Source organism: Hypanus sabinus, chromosome 20, assembly GCF_030144855.1.
Source record: "Hypanus sabinus isolate sHypSab1 chromosome 20, sHypSab1.hap1, whole genome shotgun sequence".
NCBI lineage: Eukaryota > Metazoa > Chordata > Chondrichthyes > Myliobatiformes > Dasyatidae > Hypanus > Hypanus sabinus.
In genome coordinates, this window is record NC_082725.1 from 66,766,549 (window position 1) to 66,786,460 (window position 19,912).

Genomic DNA, 19,912 nt, shown 5'->3' on the forward strand with positions numbered 1-19,912 from the left:
CAGAGGGGTGTAAAATGAGGGTAGAAGCCAAAAGTAGTAAGGTGAAAAGTAAAAGTGGCAGGCAGGCAAATCCAGGGCAAGAATCAAAAAGAGCCACTTTTCAACATAATTGTATAAGGGCTAAGAGTGTTGTAAAAACAAGCCTGAAGGCTTTGTGTGTCAATGCAAGGAGCATTCGTAACAAGGTGGATGAATTGAATGTGCAGTTAGTTATTAATGAATATGATATCGTTGGGATCACAGAGACATGGCTCCAGGGTGACCAAGAATGGGAGCTCAACATCCAGGGATATTCAATATTCAGGAGGGATAGACAGGAAAGAAAAGGAGGTGGCGCAGCATTGCTGGTTAGAGAGGAGATTAACGCAATAGAAAGGAAAGACATTAGCCTGGAGGATGTGGAATCGATATGGGTAGAGCTGCATAATACTAAGGGGCAGAAAACACTGGTGGGAGTTGTGTACAGCCCACCTAATAGTAGTAGTGAGGTTGGGGATGGCATTAAACAGGAAATTAGAAATATGTGCTATAAAGTAACAGCAGTTATAATGGGTGACTTCAATCTACATATAGATTGGGTGAACCAAGTTGGTAAGGGTGCTGAGGAAGAGGATTTCTTGGAATGGATGCGGGATGGTTTTCTGAACCAGCATGTTGAGGAACCAACTAGAGAGCAGGCCATTCTAGATTGGGTATTAAGCAATGAGGAAGGGTTAATTAGCAATCTTGTTGTGCGAGGCCCCATGGGTAAGAGTGACCATAATATGGTGGAATTCTTCATTAAGATGGAGAGTGACATAGTTAATTCAGAAACAAAGGTTCTGAACTTAACAAAGGGTAACTTTGAAGGTATAAGACGTGAATTAGCTAAGATAGACTGGCAAATGATATTTAAATGGTTAACAGTGGATATGCAATGGCAAGCATTTAAAGATCACATGGATGAACTACAACAATTGTTCATCCCAGTTTGGCAAAAGAATAAACCAGGGAAGGTAGTGCACCTGTGGCTGACAGGGGAAATTAGGGATAGTATCAAGTCCAAAGAAGAAACATACAAATTAGCCAGAAAAAGCGGCACACCTGAGGACTGGGAGAAATTCAGAATCCAGCAGAGGAGGACAAAGGGCTTAAGTAGGAAAGCGAAAAAAGATTATGAGATAAAGCTGGTAGGGAACATAAAAACTGACTGTAAAAGCTTTTATAGATATGTGAAAAGAAAAAGATTGGTTAAGACAAATGACTTACAGTCAGAAACAGGTGAATTGATCATGGGGAACAAGGACATGGCAGACCAATTGAATAACTACTTTGGTTCTGTCTTCACTAAGGAGAACATAAATAATCTTCCGGAAATAGTAGGGGACTGAGGGTCTAGTGAGATGGAGGAACTGAGGGAAATACATGTTAGTAGGGAAGTGGTGTTAGGTAAATTGAAGGAATTAAAGGCAGATAAGTCCCCAGGGCCAGATGGTCTGCATCCCAGAGTGCTTAAGGAAGTAGCCCAAGAAATAGTGGATGCATTAGTGATAATTTTTCAAAACTCCTTAGATTCTGGATTAGTTCCTGAGGATCGGATGGTGGCTAATGTAACCCCACTTTTTAAAAAAGGAGGGAGAGAAAATCCAGGGAACTATAGACCAGTTAGCCTGACATCAGTGGTGGGGAAATGCTAGAGTCAGTTATCAAAGATGTGATAACAGCACATTTGGAAAGCAGTGAAATCATTGGACAAAGTCAGCATGGATTTGTGAAAGGAAAATCATATCTGACGAATCTTATAGAATTTTTTGAAGATGTAACTAATAGAGTGAATAGGGGAGAGCCAGTGGATATGGTATATTTGGATTTTCAAAAGGCTTTTGACAAGGTCCCAAACAGGAGATTAGTGTGCAAACTTAAAGCACACAGTATTGGGGGTATGGTATTGATGTGGATGGAGAATTGGTTGGCGGACAGGAAGCAAAGAGTGGGAGTAAACGGGACCTTTTCAGAATGGCAGGCAGTGACTAGTGGGGTACCACAAGGCTCAGTGCTGGGACCCCAGTTATTTACAATATATATTAATGATTTAGATGAGGGAATTAAATGCAACATCTCCAAGTTTGTGGATGACATGAAGCTGGGCAGCAGAGTTAGCTGTGAGGAGGATGCTAAGAGGGTGCAGGGTGACTTGGATAGGTTAGGTGAGTGGGCAAATTCATGGCAGATGCAATTTAATGTGGATAAATGTGAGGTTATCCACTTTGCTTGCAAGAACAGGAAAACGGATTGGCCGATTAGGAAAAGGGGAGGTGCAACGAGACCTGGGTGTCATTGTACACCAGTCATTGAAAGTGGGCATGCAGGTACAGCAGGTGGTGAAAAAGGCAAATGGTATGTTGGCATTCATAGCAAAAGGATTCAAGTACAGGAGCAAGGAGTTTCTACTGCAATTGTACAAGGCCTTTGTGAGACCGCACCTAGGGTATTGTGTGCAGTTTTGGTCCTCTAATCTGAGGAAAGACATTCTTGACTTAGAGGGAGTACAAAGAAGGTTCACCAGGTTGATTCCTGGGATGGCAGGACTTTCATATGAGCAAAGACTGAATCGACTAGGCTTATACTTGCTGGAATTTAGACGATTGAAGGGGGATCTTATTGAACTGTATAAAATTCTAAAGGGATTGGACAGGCTAGATGCAGGAAGATTGTTTCTGATGTTGGGCAAGTCCAGAATGAGGGGTCACAGTTTAAGGATAAAGGGGAAGCCTTTTAGGACCGAGATGAGGAAAAACTTCTTCACACAGAGAGTGGTGAATCTGTGGAATTCTCTGCCACAGGAAACAGTTGAAGCCAGTTCATTGGCTATAATTAAGAGGAAGTTAGATATGGCCCCTGTGTCTAAAGGGATCAGGGGGTATGGAGAGAAAGCAGGTACAGGGTTCTGAGTTGGATAATCAGCCATGATCATACTGAATGGCAGTGCAGGCTCAAAGGGCCGAATGGCTTACTCCTGCACCTATTTTCTATGTTACTATGTTTCTATCCCAGAGCAAGAACCAGTTCACAAAATGGTGCTTGTAAGAACAGCCACACCTCCAGTACCTGCATACAACGTTTCTTTGGTCAACATCTTCTGGCTGGATCATGAAACCATCTTGTTCAATTCTTTTATGTCTTTTATGCCAGTTACAAGGATATTGCCAGGACAAGGAGGCCTGAAGTTGAGTTGGCCACGTTATGCCTTTATTCATTGGAGAATGAGGGGCAACTTTATAGAAGTATTTAAAATTATAAGAGGCATATGTACAGTGAATGGTAACAGCCTTTTTCCCAATGTAGGTTAGTTCAAAACTAGAAGGAAGGTTTAAAACAGGTATGAGGAGCAACAATATTACATGCAGAACATGGTGAGGATATGGAATGAACTGCCTGAGGAAGTTCTTGGACAAACATATGGAGGGTGAGGCTTAGGAGGAAATCGTCTGAATGCTGAAAATTGGAAAGATTTTTGGCACGGTTGCCAGCATGAACAGGTTGGGTCAAAGGGTCTATATCTGTGCTGTATTGATCTATGACTCTATAAGCACTCATACAGGATGGAGAAGCAGCTACAGGTTTGGGCTGCACTATTCAATATCAGGGTTGACTCTCTTCCAAACCTCAATAGCAAGGGGAACAGAAGATTCTGTAGACATGAATGGGATGCTGCTTCCCAGGTGCCAGAGTCAGGGACGTTTCAGATCATGTCCACAGCATCTTGAAGGGGAAGGGACAGCAGTCAGATGTTTTGGTACATATTGGCATCAATGACATAGGAAGGAAAAGCAAGAAGAGAATTTAAAGAGCTAGGCAGCAAGCTGAGAAGCAGGACCTGTAGGGTAGTAATTTCTGGATTGTTGCCAGTGAGGGTAGAAAAAGAATGATCTGGTAGATTAATGAGTAGCTCAGAAGCTGGTGCAGGGGGCAAGACTTTGGGCTCATGGAGCACTGGGATCTCTTCTGGTGGAGGTATGACCTGTACAAAAGTGATGGGTTGCACCTGAACCCAAGGGGGACCAATATCATTGCGGGCAGGTTTGTTAGAGCTGTTGGGGAGAGTTTAAACTAATTTGGAAGTGGGTGGGAACTAGAGTGGGACCAGAATAGGATGGAAGGTAAAAAAGCAAACATTGCATGCCGCCAGACTGTCAGAAAGAGCAGGTAAATGACAGGACAAATTTGCAGCCAACACTTTAAGTATCTGTGCATTAGGGATGCAATATCAAAAAGGGTAGTAAATACAATACTCAAGAGACTCTGCCTACTGCCTAATGGAGTGACACACATTTTGTGTGGCTGTGATTAATTCTTCCTTTTCCCCAGTTTAAGCTTTGAATTTTTAACTTTTATTTGTCGGATCTTTAGAGGGGAATAATTGTTACTATGTCACAATCTTTACGAAGTGGAAAGCAGCTTCCTGAATCCAGCAATGGAAAGGGGAAAACATCGAAAGAAAAATCAGAAGATATGCCTGTTTGGGCTGATGTTTAGAACGTTCACTGATGGTTCTCGACAGGAAAATAGACAACAACATGGTAAAACCTGATGCTGCCTCTTCTGAGATGAAGTCATTACAAGAGAGTTTTCAATTTGTGCAGGAAAAGATTATTTCCCTGAATTCTGAACTTAAAGAGATGAAGCGTCAGATAGCAGATATTTCAGCCTGCTTGGAGAAGTCTCAACATAAGATTATGGATTTGGAAGCAAGATCCTGTTGGAATAATATTTGAATTGTTGGACTGAAGAAAGGATCTGAGCGTGGGGATTTATTGGGCTATTTTGCTAACTTGTTTCAATCTCTGTTTCTGGATATTTTACTTCAACTTCCGGATATTGAAAGAGCGCATAGAATTTTCACTTCGAAATCTCGGGATCCAAATAAACCAAGGTCAGTTTTGGACTGCTTTCTTCGTTTCAAAGTTAAATACCAAATCATGAAATATGCAAGGAAACACAGAGTTTTTAAATTCAAGGGTTCTGAGATTTGTTTTTATGAAGATTATCCACAGGAAGTTATGGACCTGCGGTCTAAATTCGTTCCAACCATGATGATAGCCTATGATAAGGGATTATTCCCATCACTTCACTATCCAGCCCGATTAAAATTGATTATATGGGATACATTTAAAGCATATTCATGCGGTCAGATAATCTCATTAGCTCTAATTTAGCTAAACTTAAGAAATAGACAAAAACAGAGTTAGAAAAGATTTCAAAACAAATTAAAGACTTGGATAATATTTAAGCAATCTCTTCTAACATTGACTTTTTCAAACAAAGAGTTGAACTCCAATCACAATATAACTTATTAACTTATCTTATTGAAAGAAATTTGCTTAAATTGAAAAGTCAATTTTATGTGTTTGGAGATAAAAATAATAAGCTATTAGCATCTCAATTAAAAGCAGCTAGAGCTAAAAGGCAAGTTTTAAAAATTCATAAGGGAGACAGTTGTTTAGCATGTAATTATGAAGACATTAATAAAAATTTTCAAGACTTTTACATTGAACTTTATAAATCTCAGTTTCCACTTGATTCTTCTAAAATGAATGCTTTTTACAGAAGATCGATTTTCCTTGAACTTCTGTTGAAGATCAATAAACTCTTGATGCTCCTATTACTGAAAACAAAATTCAGAAAACTATTTTTTCAATGCAATCTGGTAAAGTTCCTGGACTGGACGGTTATACTATAGGATTTTATTAAAAATTGCAAAATTGCTTTCACCATGTATGTTGGAAATGCTTAAAGATTCTTTTTTTATAGGAGAGTTACCTCCCACATTTTATGAAGCTTCTATTTCTTTAATTCTTAAGAAAGATAAAGACCCTACTGACTGTGCTTCATATAGACCTAGGTCACTATTAAATGTGGATGTTAAAATTCTTTCAAAAATAATGGCTAATCGGTTGGAGGATCTTATAGCTGAAATTATCTCTCAAGACCAAGCAGATTTTGTAAAGGGTCATTATTCCTTCTCTAATGTTCAGAGACTGTTAAATGTTATATATTCATACTTTTCTAAGACTCCCCAATGTGTTGTCTTTCTCGATGCTGAAAAGGCATTTGACAGAATTGAATGGAAATACTTATTTAACTTTTTAGAGAAATTCGGCTTTTGTATTAATTTTAATAAGTGGATCAGAATTATATATAAAAGCCCTATTGCTACTGTTATTATTAATAATTTCAGATCTCCTTTCTTTTGGCTTTCGCAGGACATGAGACAAGGATGTCCGTAAAGTCCCTTGTTCTTTAATTTGGTGCTGGAACCCTTGGCTATTGCACTTCGTGAAGCTAAAGATATCCATAGAATTTTCATAAATGGGACTATGCATAAGATCTCCCTTTATGCTGATGATCTCTTAGTTTATATTTCGAATCCTGAAGAATCTATTCCTAGTTAACAGAAACTATTAAACAAATTTGGAAAGTTTTCAAGATATAAACTAAACCTTCAGAAAAGTGATTTATTTCCCCTAAACGATTCATGCTTCTATATATGATGACATTCCTTTTAGAGTTATGGACACTTTAAATGTTTAGGTATTATTATTACTAAAAATCATAAAGACCTTTATAAAGCTAATTTGGTTCCTTTAGTGGATTTTATGAAGCAATTATTTTGTAGATGGAATCCACTTACACTTTCATTAGCCAGCCAAATTCGTGCATTTAAAATGATGATTTTACCAAAATTTTTATATGTATTTCAAAATATCCCTATTTTTTAACTAATAAGTTTTTTGATCAGGTTGACTCTTATTTCATCTTTTGTTTGGAATAATAAAAGACCAAGAATTGGTAAATATAATTTACAAGAAGTAAAAAACAATGGAGGTCCTGCTCTGCCTAATTTAAGAATGTATTATTGGGCTGTCAATATACGTTTTATGTGTTTTTGGTTATTTTGGGCTGATAAAAATAAACAACCACCTTGGGCTGATTTGGAATTGAATGCTGTGAAACAGTTTCATTTAACCTCATTATTAGGAGCTTCTCTACTTGTACAACTGGCCAAAATTACTCATTTAAATTTATACCCTGTGATTAAGCAATCATTACAAATTTGGTTTCAGTTTTGTAACTTTTTTGATCTCAAAAAATGTAAACTTTTTAGTTTAATTTATTAAAATTGTTTATTTAAACCTTCATTAAGTGATCCTACCTTTCTTCTTTGGAGAAATAAAGGAGTTTATTCCTTCATGGATCTGTTCCAAGATGGCCGATTGATGTCTTTTGAGAAATTAGTAACTAAATACTCTCTGTCATATTCACATTTCCTGCAATATCTTCAGGTCAGACACTTCTTACAAGAATATTTGAGTAACTTTCCATTATACAGGATTCTGACCTGTTAGATATTATTTTTAAAATGAAATTTTATTGGGAAAATTTAAAATTTATTGTTATAACAGCACAATTATCCTTCACATAAGATTAAGCAAGATTGGGAGTGAGAGCTTAACATGACCTTGATAACAGAGGATTAGTTGCAGATTTTGAAGTTGGTTAACTCCTCTTCTATCTGTGCCAGTCACTCTTTAATTCAATTTAAAATTGTACTTCATTACTATTTGACAAAGGAGAGACTGTCTAAAATGTTTCCTAATGTTGATAGTCAGTGTGATAGATGTAAAACCGAGACAGCCACATTGACACATATGTTTTGGTTGTGTTCTGTATTGAAACATTTTTGGAAATTTATTTTCTCTACAATTTTTAAAGTTTTAAAGATTAATTTACAACCTAATAAATTGACAGTTTTGTTTTGTATAAGCCCTCAATATATTCATAATATTTCTGTATCAGAAAACATGTAATTGCGTTTGTTACATTATTGGCCAGAAGGGCTGTTTTGTTGAAATGGAAAGATGCTTCTGCTCCTCACACTTGTCTGTATTAAACTCCATCTGCCATTTTTCAGCCCATTCCTCCAACTGGTCCAAATCCCTCTGCAAGCTTTGAAAACCTTCCCCACTGTCCACTACACCTCCAATCTTTGTATCATCAGCAAATTTGCTGATCCAATTTACCATATTATCATCCAGATCATTAATATAGATGACAAATAACAATGGACCCAGCACCGATCCCTGTGGCACACCAGTAGTCACACGCCTCCACTCAGAGTAGCAATCCTCCACTACCACTCTCTGGCTTCTTCCATTGAGCCAATGTCTAATCCAATTTACTACCTCTCCATGTATACCTTGTGACTGAATCTTCCTAACTAACCGCACATGCGGGACCTTGTCAAAGTTCTTACTGAAGTCCATGTAGACAACATCCACTTCCTTCCCTTCATCCACTTTCCTGATAACCTTCTTGAAAAACTCTAATAGATTGGTTAAACATGACCTACTACGCACAAAGCCATGTTGACTCTCCCTAATAAGTCCCTGTCTATCCGAATACTTAGAGATCCTATCCCTTAGTACTCCTTCCAATAATTTACCTAGTACTGACGTCAAATTTACTGGCCTATGATTTCCCGGATTACTTTTAGAGCCTTTTTTAAACAACGGAACTGCATGAGCTATCCTCCAATCCTCCGGCACCTCACCCGTGGATACCGGCATTTTAAATATATCTGCCAGGGCCCCTGCAATTTCAACATTAGTCTCCTTCAAGGTCCGAGGGAATACTCTGTCAGGTTCTGGGGATTTATCTACTCTGATTTACTTCAAGGCAGCAAGCACCTCCTCCTCTTTAATCTGTATAGGTTCCATGACCTCACTACCTGTTTGCCTTATTTCCATTGACTCCATACCAGTTTCCTTAGTAAATACAGATGCAAATAATCCATTTAAGATCTCCCACATTTCTTTTGGTTCCATACATTGCCAACCACTCTGATCATCACGAGGACTAATTTTATCCCTTACTATCCTTTTGCTCTTAACATACGTGTAGAAGCTCTTAGGATTATCCTTCACCCTGACTGCCAAAGCAACCTCATGTCTTCCTTTAGCCCTCCTGATTTCTGTCTGAAGTATTTTTTTGCATTTTTATACTCCTCAAGCACCTTATTTGCTCCCTGTTTCCTATACATGTTATACATCTCTCTTCTTCTTTATCAGAGCTCCAATATCCCTAGAGAACCAAGGTTCCTTATTCTTATTCACTTTGCCTTTAATCCTGACAGGAACATACAAACTCTGCACTCTCAAAATTTCTCCTTTGAAGACCTCCCACTTACCAATCACATCCTGACCAGAGAACAACCTGTCCCAATCCACGCATTTTAGATCCTTTCTCATTTCTTCAAATTTGGCCTTTTTCCAGTTTAGAACCTGAACCCGAGGACCAGATCTATCTTTATCCATGATCAAGTTGAAACTAATGGTGTTATGATCACTGGAACCAAAGTGTTCCCCTACACATACTTCCGTCACCTGCCCTAACTCATTTCCTAATAGGAGATCTAATATTGCATCCTCTCTGGTTGGTACCTCTGAATGCATTTTACAAACTCTAACCCGTCTAGACCTTTAACAGTATGGGAGTCCCAATCAATATGTGGAAAATTAAAATCCCCTACTATCACAACTTTATGTTTCCTGCAGTTGTCTGCTATCTCTCTGCAGATTTGCTCCTCCAATTCTTGCTGACTATTGGGTGGTCTATAATACAACCCCATTAATGTGGTTGTGCTGTCTTTACGACAGTTATTTAGTTTATAATATTTTTGCTTAGTAATTCATTCGATAGTATTTTCTAGTTAGAATTAGAAGTGTTTAAAGTATATTCATTACATGTAAAATATATCGGCATGCGATGACGTCACATCCGGTTTCGCCGCGTCTTGTGGGAAAGTACCGGTTTGAAATTAGCGCGAGGGTGGGGGCTCACCACGAGGCACACCTGAGCAGAAGTTGTTTTGCAGGCATGAGAAATCACAGTGAGAGCAACGCCGTAAGTTAATAGATAATCGATATATTGAACTAAGATGTTAATGCCGATCCTGTTAGAAGTAACGACGGTCGATAATGTTTATGCTTTCGTTAGTTAAAGAGTTGCGGATAGCTTGCATGGAAGTGTATTTAAAGTAGTCAATGGAGCAGGTAAACTCTGCCTGTATACTGCACCTTAGTGTAATGTAGTTATAGTCACCTTTGCAAGTATTTACAATTGAAATGTGATATTAAGGAAGGAACAAATACTGTATCAATCTTGTATTGTTTTATCAACAGTTTTCACCATATGTTAATGTGAAGAGTGAACAGTAAATGGTTAATCTTACTGCGATCTGGTTCTTATTGACTGTGGTTTATCTCGACGTTTAATTCGGCGTTCGTTACACGTGAAGGAGAACGTTACAGTGAAAAAGCGGCATTATCAGGTGTTTCAAGTGCTGCAATGTCAGCTCGATCCAGCATCAAGTCGACGCCGCCCAGCGACAAGGGCGGTAAACCGACATCAAGTAAGTCCACCCAGGCAAGAGCCAAGGCAGAAGCCGCCAAGGTGCGACTGCGTTACACCAGACAAGAAGCAGTTTTGAAAATGAAACAGGCCACCAGAGAAGCCGAAATCCAGAAAGAAAAGGCTGCCAGAGAAGCCGAAAGGGCCGCCAGAGAAGCCGAAATCCAGAAAGAAAGGGCCGCCAGAGAAGCCGAAATCCAGAAAGAAAAGGCTGCCAGAGAAGCCGAAATCCAGAAAGAAAGGGCTGCCAGAGAAGCCGAAAGGGCTGCCAGGGAAGCCGAAACCCAGTTGGAAATGGCAAAAATATCGACAGAGTTGCAAGTGCTGCAGCTAGAAAGAGAAGAAGAAGCTGCCATGGCGGAAGCAGAGTACATAGAAGAACCTGAGTTCAGAGGAGGTTCACGAGGATGATTCCAGGAATGAAAGGGAAGAACGTTTGATAGCTCTGGGTCTATATTCACTGGAATTTAGAAGGATGAAGAGGGATCTTATTGAAACCTTTAAAATGTTGAAAGGCTAGACTCAGAAGATGTGGATAGATCCCATGGTGGGGGAGTCTAAGACAAGAGGGCTTAACCTCAGGATAGAGAGACATCCATTTAAAACAGAAATGTGGAGTAATTTATTTAGCCAGCAGGAGGTGAATCTGTGGAACTTGTTACAACAGGCATCTCTGGAGGCCGGGTTGTTAGGTGTATTTAAGGGAAAGCTGATAAGTTCTTGATTGGACATGGTATCAGAGGGCTATGTGGTAGGGAAACTCTAGGCAGTTTCTATAGTGATCGGCACAACATTGTGGGCCAAAGGGCCTGTAATGTTCCTAGATGTCTATGTTTTATGTTATGGGGAGAAGGCCGGGTTGAGGAGGGGATAGAAGGATCAGACTTGATGGGCCAAGTGACTTAATTCTGCTCCTATTTTTTATGGTCTTATGGTCTAAACCCTAGAGTGCATAGCAAATCTCATGTTGAAATATAACAGGTGAGCACTGAACTAGGGGTTCCTTGATGACTAGGCCCTCTCCCAAATCCTGTCTCGACCCCAGTCAGGGAAAGCAGCTTTTTTAAATTAATCAGTTTATTACTTGATGAAGTTGGGGAGTTTGGGATCCAAACCTAGTAGCAAATGAGCTACCAAACTCTAAGATGACTGGTATACATTAATAAACACATCCTGGTATCATTCGTTGTATTTTGCTCTACAATTTCTGCCACTCTCTCTTGTCCTGTGAACGTTCAAAATAAATTTAATGTCAACATATACTACACTGAGATTTATTTTCTTGCAGGCATTTACAATAGAACAAAGAAAGACAATAGAATCAATGAAAAACCACACACTAAAAAGGTTGTCAAGTCATCAGTGTGTAAAGAAGACAATTGGTGCAAAATATAAAAATATTAATGATAATAATAAGCAAACAAGCGAAGAAATATATAACTAAATAATACTGAGAACATAAGCTGTCGAGTCCTTGAAAATGAGTCCTTAGGTTGTGGAATCAGTTTAAAGCTGAGGTGAATGAAGTTATCCACGCTGGTCAGGAGCCTGATATTTGAAGGGTAATAACTGTTCCCAAACCTGCAAACACTTTCTTCTCAAAGTTATTGTATGATAGACAGACAGCAATATGTTGCATCTTTCTTGAGCTCTAGCTGCTGCCCTCCCGCATTCGTTGACATAGAAAGCTGCTATTTTACAATTTTAGACTGTGGTAAAAGATATGTTTTAACTGTCAGACACTTGCATCACAATATCAGATGTTACCTCTTTAAATCAATCATCAACTCAATCAAAGTCTACTTTTTTAGATATTCCAATCCATTAGAGCTACAATGCAAGTGTTTCAGTATTCTGGTTATAAATTTGTAATCAACTACAGTATTGATCTACCCAGCAATCCAAAGTGTGCACACGAACAAAACATGTTCTTGTACAAATCTGGAATAACACAGGAAGTCTTGAAACACTTGTAGTTCAGACAACATTTACAGAGAAAGAAACAGTTAATGTTTCACGGCAGTGAACTGGAACTAGAACTGGAAATATTAACTCTGGAGCACAGAACAGGAACGGCCCTTCAGCAAACATAAAGTGGAAATTAATTAAGTCCTTTCTCCCTGCACGTAATTTATATCCCTGCATTCCTTGCACATTCATGTGTTTATCTAGCCACCTCTTAAATAACATTATCATAAATGCTTTCACAACCATTCTCCACATAAACTTGCTCTGCACACAGACTCAGAATCATATGGTGATGCAGCATGGGAACAGTCCCTTTGTCCCAACCAATCTGTGCCAACCATGGCGTCCACTAGGCTAGTCCCATTTCCTCGTGTTTGGCCCATATCACTCTGAACTCTTCCTACAAGTATATATCCAAATGTCTTCTAAATATAATTAATAGAACATCCTCAACGCTTTCTCTGGCAACCCAACCCATATAAGCACAACCCATTGTGTGGAAAAATCTATCCCTTTCACTCTCACCTTAAAGCCCTGCCCTCTAACTTCTAGGCAATAGGTGAAACTTGGAGCTAGGAAGTTGATTTGTGAAAGAGACAGAAGGCCAAGGAACAAAGTAACCAGGGGAGGGGAAACACCAAAGCGAGGCAATGGGCAGGCAAAGGAACCATGAGAGAGGGAAGATGGGAAATAGTAAAGTGGGGGGGGGGGAAAGTCATTACGAGAAGTTTGAGAAATTTACATTTATGTCATCAGGTTGAAGGCTACCCAAACTGAATATAAAGTGTTGTTCCTCCAACCTAAGTGGGGCCTTATCCGGCAGTGGAGGAGGCCATGTATAGTCGTGGGGGAGGAGGTACAGGGGCAGGTGTAACACTTGTTCCACTTGCAAAGATAAGTGTCAGGAGGGAGATCAGTGGGGAAGGATGAATAGAAAAGGGAGTCACATAGGGAGCAATCCCTGTGGAAAACAGGAAGTGGAGGTAGGGGTGGAGGGGGGGATCCAAATGGAACCAGCGGAAGTTTTGGAGAATTATGTGCTGGACGTGGATGCAGGTGAGGACAAGAGGAACCTTATCCCTGGTGGGGTGACGTGTGTGAAATGGAAGAGATGTGGTTGAGGGCAGCATTGATGGTAGAGGAATGGAAGCCCCTTTCTTTGAAAGAGGAGGACATCTCCTTCATTCTGGAATGAAAAGCCTCACCCTGAGAGCAGATGCGGCGGAGATGGAGGAATTGAGAGAAGGGGATGGTAGGGTAGGACGAGGTATAGTCCAGGTAGCTGTGAGAGTCTTTAGGTTTATAATATGCTATGAGAGTTCCCAACCCCTTTTCCTTCTCTCATGCTATCTCCTTGCCTGTCCATCACCACTCTCTGGTGCTCCTCTCCCTCCCTTTTTCCTTTCTTCCATGGCCTTTTGTCTTTTTCAACAAGCAACTTCCTAACTCTTTGCTTCAGGTTTCGCCTGTCACCTGGTGTTTCTCCCTCCCCTCCCCCCACCTTTCAAACCGACTGCTCAGCTTTTCTCTCTGGTCTTGCTGAAGAGTTTCGGCCTGAAATGTCAACTGTACTTTTTTCATAGATGTTGTCTGGCCTGCTGAGTTCCTTCAACATTTTGTGTATGTTGCTCGGATTTCCAGCATCTGCACATTTTCTCTTGTTTGTCCTCTAATTTCCAGTTTCCCTTCCCTGGGAAAAAGACTGTGCATTCACTAATGTCCTGTACAACTGCACCTGAACCTCTCAACTCACACTTTGACTGATGATGGCCAGCAGACCAAACTTTTTCTCCATCTTGTCTACTTGTGATGCTGCTTTCAGCAAATAACTCCAAGATCCCTCTGATCCACAAGTCTCCCCAGGGCACTACGTCTATCATACAAGTCTTAACCTAGTATGACTTTCCAAATTGCAACACTTGCACTTATCTGAACTGAAAGCTATTTGCCAGTCTTTGATGTGCATAGATCAAGATCCCCTATTGTTTGATTACCTTCCTGATGTAGGTGCGATACCATCTACAGTATATTAGTGTCACTCGCAAATCTGCTATCCGTGCTTTTCATATAGTATTTGCATTCAGATAGTTTACTTAGATAACAAACAACAAAGGTCCCAGCTCCAACCCCTGTGGCGAACCACTAGTCACAGGCCTTTGTAAAGAAAGAGTTAAATATGTTTCCTCTTTGGTAAATGCTAAAATAAAATGGAAGTCTGTGAGACAAAATGGTGTGGGATTGTTCTGAGAAGGTACAAGAGGACCAGTCCAGAGCAAGGTTTTGAGAAAGTCAAGGAAGTACAATTCTGCCACCATAATAGTAGAAAGTGGTGAAAAACGTGTTTGGCTGGGCTGAAAGCTGTAAGAGATAAGGGGAATGCAGCTAATGTGACTGTCATGTATTGAACTGGTAAGGTCAGTTAATGTAGTTTGACACTTGTCAAGTACAGTGATGATATCATCAGTCTGGGGCAGAACAACACATGATGTGAGGGGGCTTGGAAGCGAGAATGAGAAATAAAGACACATTCTGAGCATGAAGTGTCGAGTCATGATATATGCACTATCGAATTAAGTACTAAGATAGGTTGCAAATACACAACAGTGGCAATGAGGATACAGACTTTGAAAGTAAGTTTAACATTAGTTGATGAGAATGGAGTAATCCAGGATCCAACACCTCCAATGTTTTACAGAGCCGGCTACGCTAGGTCTGAGATGGACATGGAGCTCAATTCATTTTATGCCAATGGTAAAGGACTGTTAGTGGACAATAATCCAACAGATAATACAAAACAGAGGCAGAGAGCACTACTTTTGCACCTTGCAGGACCAGCTGAGCAGGATATATTCTTAACACTACCAAATACGGGACAAGTCATTTTCTATGCAGTGGATGCGCTGAATGCTTACTTTGTTTCCCAGGTCAACACTATGTTTGCCCGGCAACATTTTCATCAGCTTGCCCAAAAACAATGTGATGCAGATCAACAGTTCTCTACTCGCCCTACTGTCATTTTCTAATTGACACAGACAGCCAAATCAGGGATGCCAGAGTGGGAAAATATAACTCAGTCTACTTGTGGAGAAAACTACTGGAGAATACGCAGGGTCTAATGCTTGCCCACACACTGGAAATAACGACACAATGTGAACAAGTAGAGGAACAGTTGGCAGCCAGAAACCATGCGCCATGTTCCACACCGTGAGGACACAGCACATGGCAAAAAGACAGAGGGAAAAAGAAAATCTACTAATACAAATGAAAGGAAATGGTACAGATAAGGATACACAGATGACCTGGGCAGAGACCCAAAGCGCCCAGCTCGTGGACAGATGTGCAGAAAATGCACTGGAAAGGACCACTTCGCAAAAATGTGCCGAACAAAAGGATTAAAGACACGAAAAGTAAACAAAGTTGAGGATGAACAGAAGGAATCTGTATGTGTTGTTACTGAGTCATCTGAAAAAATTACTTTTTGCATAGGGGGTGTAAATCTGTGCATGTTAGTAGATTCAAGAGCTGGAAGTAATATACTGGGTCAGAGAGAATATAAGTGTCGTTCATATATTCCTAAGCAGAAGAGAAAGTTGTAGCCATATTCATCTGGCACCTCACTGGAGGTTCAGTGGGCTTTGGAATGTGAAATAAGTATTGGAAACAACAGATCAGGCAGAGTTCATTGTGATAACAAGGCAAAGGTGAACCGTTTCTAGGTAGAGAAACAGCTACAGAATTAGGTGTGTGAAAGATTGGAGAAAATACGTCAGTAGTGAAGGATGATAAGCTGCAGTACCCAAAAGTGCTTGAAGGGGTAGGAAAGTTGAACAGTCTGTACATTGATCGAAAGGTCAAGCCTGTGGCCCTGCCACTCAGACGCTTACTTTACAACTTAAGGGAGACTGTTGAGAAAAATAATTGAACAGCTTATGAAAATGGACAATATTGAGAAAGTTGAAGGCCCAACTCCTTGGGTTAACCTGGTAGCAATTTTACAAAAACCTGACAAGAACGTCAGAATGTGCTGAGACGTGAGAAAGGCAAGTGAAGCTATTGTGAGGGAGAGATATCCCATTCCAAATGTAGATGAGCTACTATGGAGTATGAATGGAGTTGTGGTGTTTAGCAAATTAGACTTGAAATGGGGCCATCACCAGCTAGAACTAACTCCAGAATCTAGAGATAACCACATTTGTTGTGCATAATGGGGTGCATAGAAGAGACTAATATTTGGTATGTCATCAGCCAGTGAGCAGTACCAACATGAGATAGCAAATGCTTCAGCTGGAATTGAAGGAGTTGAGAACATCTCAGATGATTGTACATGCGCCTAACCAAAAACTGCATGATGAGAGACTGCCTGCTGCCTTAAAGAGACTCGCAGAATGTGGACTGACACTGACCCAGAGCCATGTCAGTTCAATATGGACAGACTAGTATGAATTTCATGAGAATTCTCTTGTCACAGAAAGGCATCAGACCAACTAAGAAGAGAATGCAAGCAGTATTGGAGGCTCATGAACCAGAAGAAGCCACAGAAGTAGGTGTTTCCTAGGTCTTGTTGGCTGCAGCTTACCACAGCTTGCCACTTTGTCAGAACCACTTAGATACTTGACCAGGAAGGACACCCCGTTCAAGTTGGAGAAGCACAGAAACAAACATTCAAAGCCCTAAAAGAGGAGCTAGCAGGAGCAGGTACAGTGGCCTATTTTGATCAAGATGAGCCAACTAAAGTAATAGCAGATGTCAGCCATTTGGACTGGGAGTAGTACTCAAATAAAAATAAAATGAAGAAATGGTACCTGTCTGCTATATGAGCCATAGTCTCACAGACTATGAATTAAAATACTCACAGAGTGAGAAGCATTTGCACTAGTATGGGTCTGTGAAAGTCTTCATCATGATTTGACCTGATCACAGATCACAAACCTTTGGAGATGGTTTACAGCCCAAGATCTAAACCATGTGCAGGCATAGAGTGGTGGGTTTTGAGATTGCAACCATATGACTACACGTGCCAGGAAGACAGAACATTGCAGACCCACTGTTGAGGCTACTGGGAGAGACTGTTCAAAAAGAGAGACACAAGCATGATTCAGAGGAACATGTCAGGTTCATAGTGCCTTACCTAAAACCCTGACAACACGAGAGTGTCAGCCACAGATCCAGAGCTGCAGGAGGTGCTAAAGCCATCATGAATAGACACTTGTAAGGCACCCATTGCGAATGAACTGTGCGTTGTTTGTCATCTTATCCTCAGAGGGACACAGAATGTGTTACCTAAAGCCTTGCATACATGGACATGCACTCTAGTTCACGAAGATCACTTGGGAGTAGTTGGTCCCAAACAACATCACAGAACCGTTTGGTGGACTGGTATAGATAAAGCAGCTTAGAACTACTGCAAAACTTGTCATGGCTGTCAAACTGTATCTAGACTCAACCCTCCAGAACGACTAAAACTGACACCTTTACCAGATGGTCCTTGGTAGGAGGTAGCTGTTGATTTGCATTGACCACTACCAACAACCATTGTTGAAAGAACTAGATAGGGTGGACGTGGAGAGGATGCTTCCTATGGTGGGGGTATCCAGAACTGGAGGGCACAGCCTCAAAATTGAGGGTTGACCTTTTAGAATAAAGGAGGAATTGTTTTAGACAGAGAGTAGTGAATCTGTGGAATGCTCTGCCACAGACTGTGGTGGAGGTCAAGTCCATGTGTATATTTTAAGGCAGAAGTTGATAGTTTCCTGATTGGTCAGGGCATCGAAGGATATGGTGAGAAGGCAGGTATATGGGGTTGAGTGGGTTCCAGGATCAGCCATGATGGAATGGCAGAGCAGACTTGATGGGCTGAATGGCCTAATTCTGCTCCTATGCCTCATGGTCTTATGGTCTAAACCATTCCATTCCAGTAGTAGTTGATTACTACAGCTGGTTTTAGGAATATGACATTTTGACCACTACAACTGCAGAGAGAGTTATTAACAGTCTGCAGAACATTTTCAGTAGACATGGGCTGCCCATATCTATCAAATCAGACAATGTACCTCAATTCAGATCAAGGAATATTGTAAGAGTAATGGAACTAAACAGCTGAAAACAATGCCAAAGTGGGCTTAGGAAAATGGTGAAGTGGAGTGCCAAAATGCATTTCTGATGCAAAGGATGAAAATTGTTTAAGCAGAAGGACTTGACTGGAAACTCAAACTGAGAGAATATGTGATTGTGTATATATGTGTGGAACATCGCACTACAAGGAAAAGTCCTGTCAAACTTCTCTACAACTGCAAAATGAGAGGGAAGATACCAGGAGGTATCAAGGAGGTATACACAGCAGAACTGGAAGTATGAGATCAGGATGCAAAACAAAATGGGAAGTACAAGCCATATGCAGACGATCCAGAGGCATCTACTGTAAAAGTTGGGGACACTATGCTTATCCAGCAAGAAAAAGTGAACAAATTCACCACACGTTTCAACACAACACCACACAGGGTGCTGAGGAAAACAGGAAATCAAGTGGTAGTTGAATCTCCAATTGGAGTGCAGTATGCAAGGAACACCACACATTTAAAAAAAGTTCAACACAAGAGAGACTTTTGACAAACAGGAGGAAATTCAACAATGAGATACCGGGACAGGAGGACAATATAATGGACAGTTATGGCCAAGCTCAGGTTCACAGTGACCAGAAGCCATTATCAGACATTGAAAGCAAAGAGAAACAGTAGAGAGACCTCACAGGGTTAGACAACATCCTCCTAAGTTTAACAATTTTGTACTGAATTAGAGCTTTAAGTTGTTGGTTTTGAAACAGTGAAAACCGTTACAAGTTGAAAATGAAGTTTTCAGTTCCAGAGTTATCATTAAGTTAAAACAGAAAAAGTATTGGTTATAGTTGTGTATATCAGTGAAATGGTTAAATCTGTGAGTTGAATGTATTCTAAAACATTGAAGTTCATTTCTCAGGGAAGGAGGGATGTCATGTATTGTCAAGTACAGTGATGATGTCATTAGTCTGGGACAGAACAACATGTGATGTGAGGGAGCATGGAAGTGAGAATAGAGACACATTCAGAGCATGAAGCGTCAAGTCATGAAATCTGCACCATCTAATTGAGTACTAAGATAGATTGCAAATGCACAACAACAACCAAGGAATGAAGAAGTATTAATGTAAGGAGTTTTGAAGGGTATAAAAAATGGGCACTTTCTTTGTGTAAGTGGGGGAACTTTGTCTAAGGTGAGGTCACGACCAGTGCTAGTGCTAAGAAGATAAAAAGGCTGGAGCTACGTGTTCTGTTACTGGCAAAACAATAAAAACAAAATTAAAAAAAAAGACTGTCTGATCTGTGGCTCCCCTCTGACATGGCAGAGATAATCTTGTTTAGTGGATTTATTGGATGATAAGTATAATTTTTTATTTCTGCACTTCTGCATAGACATTTGCTTTACTTTCTGTATTGCATTTGTGTTAGTTTTAATAAAATGT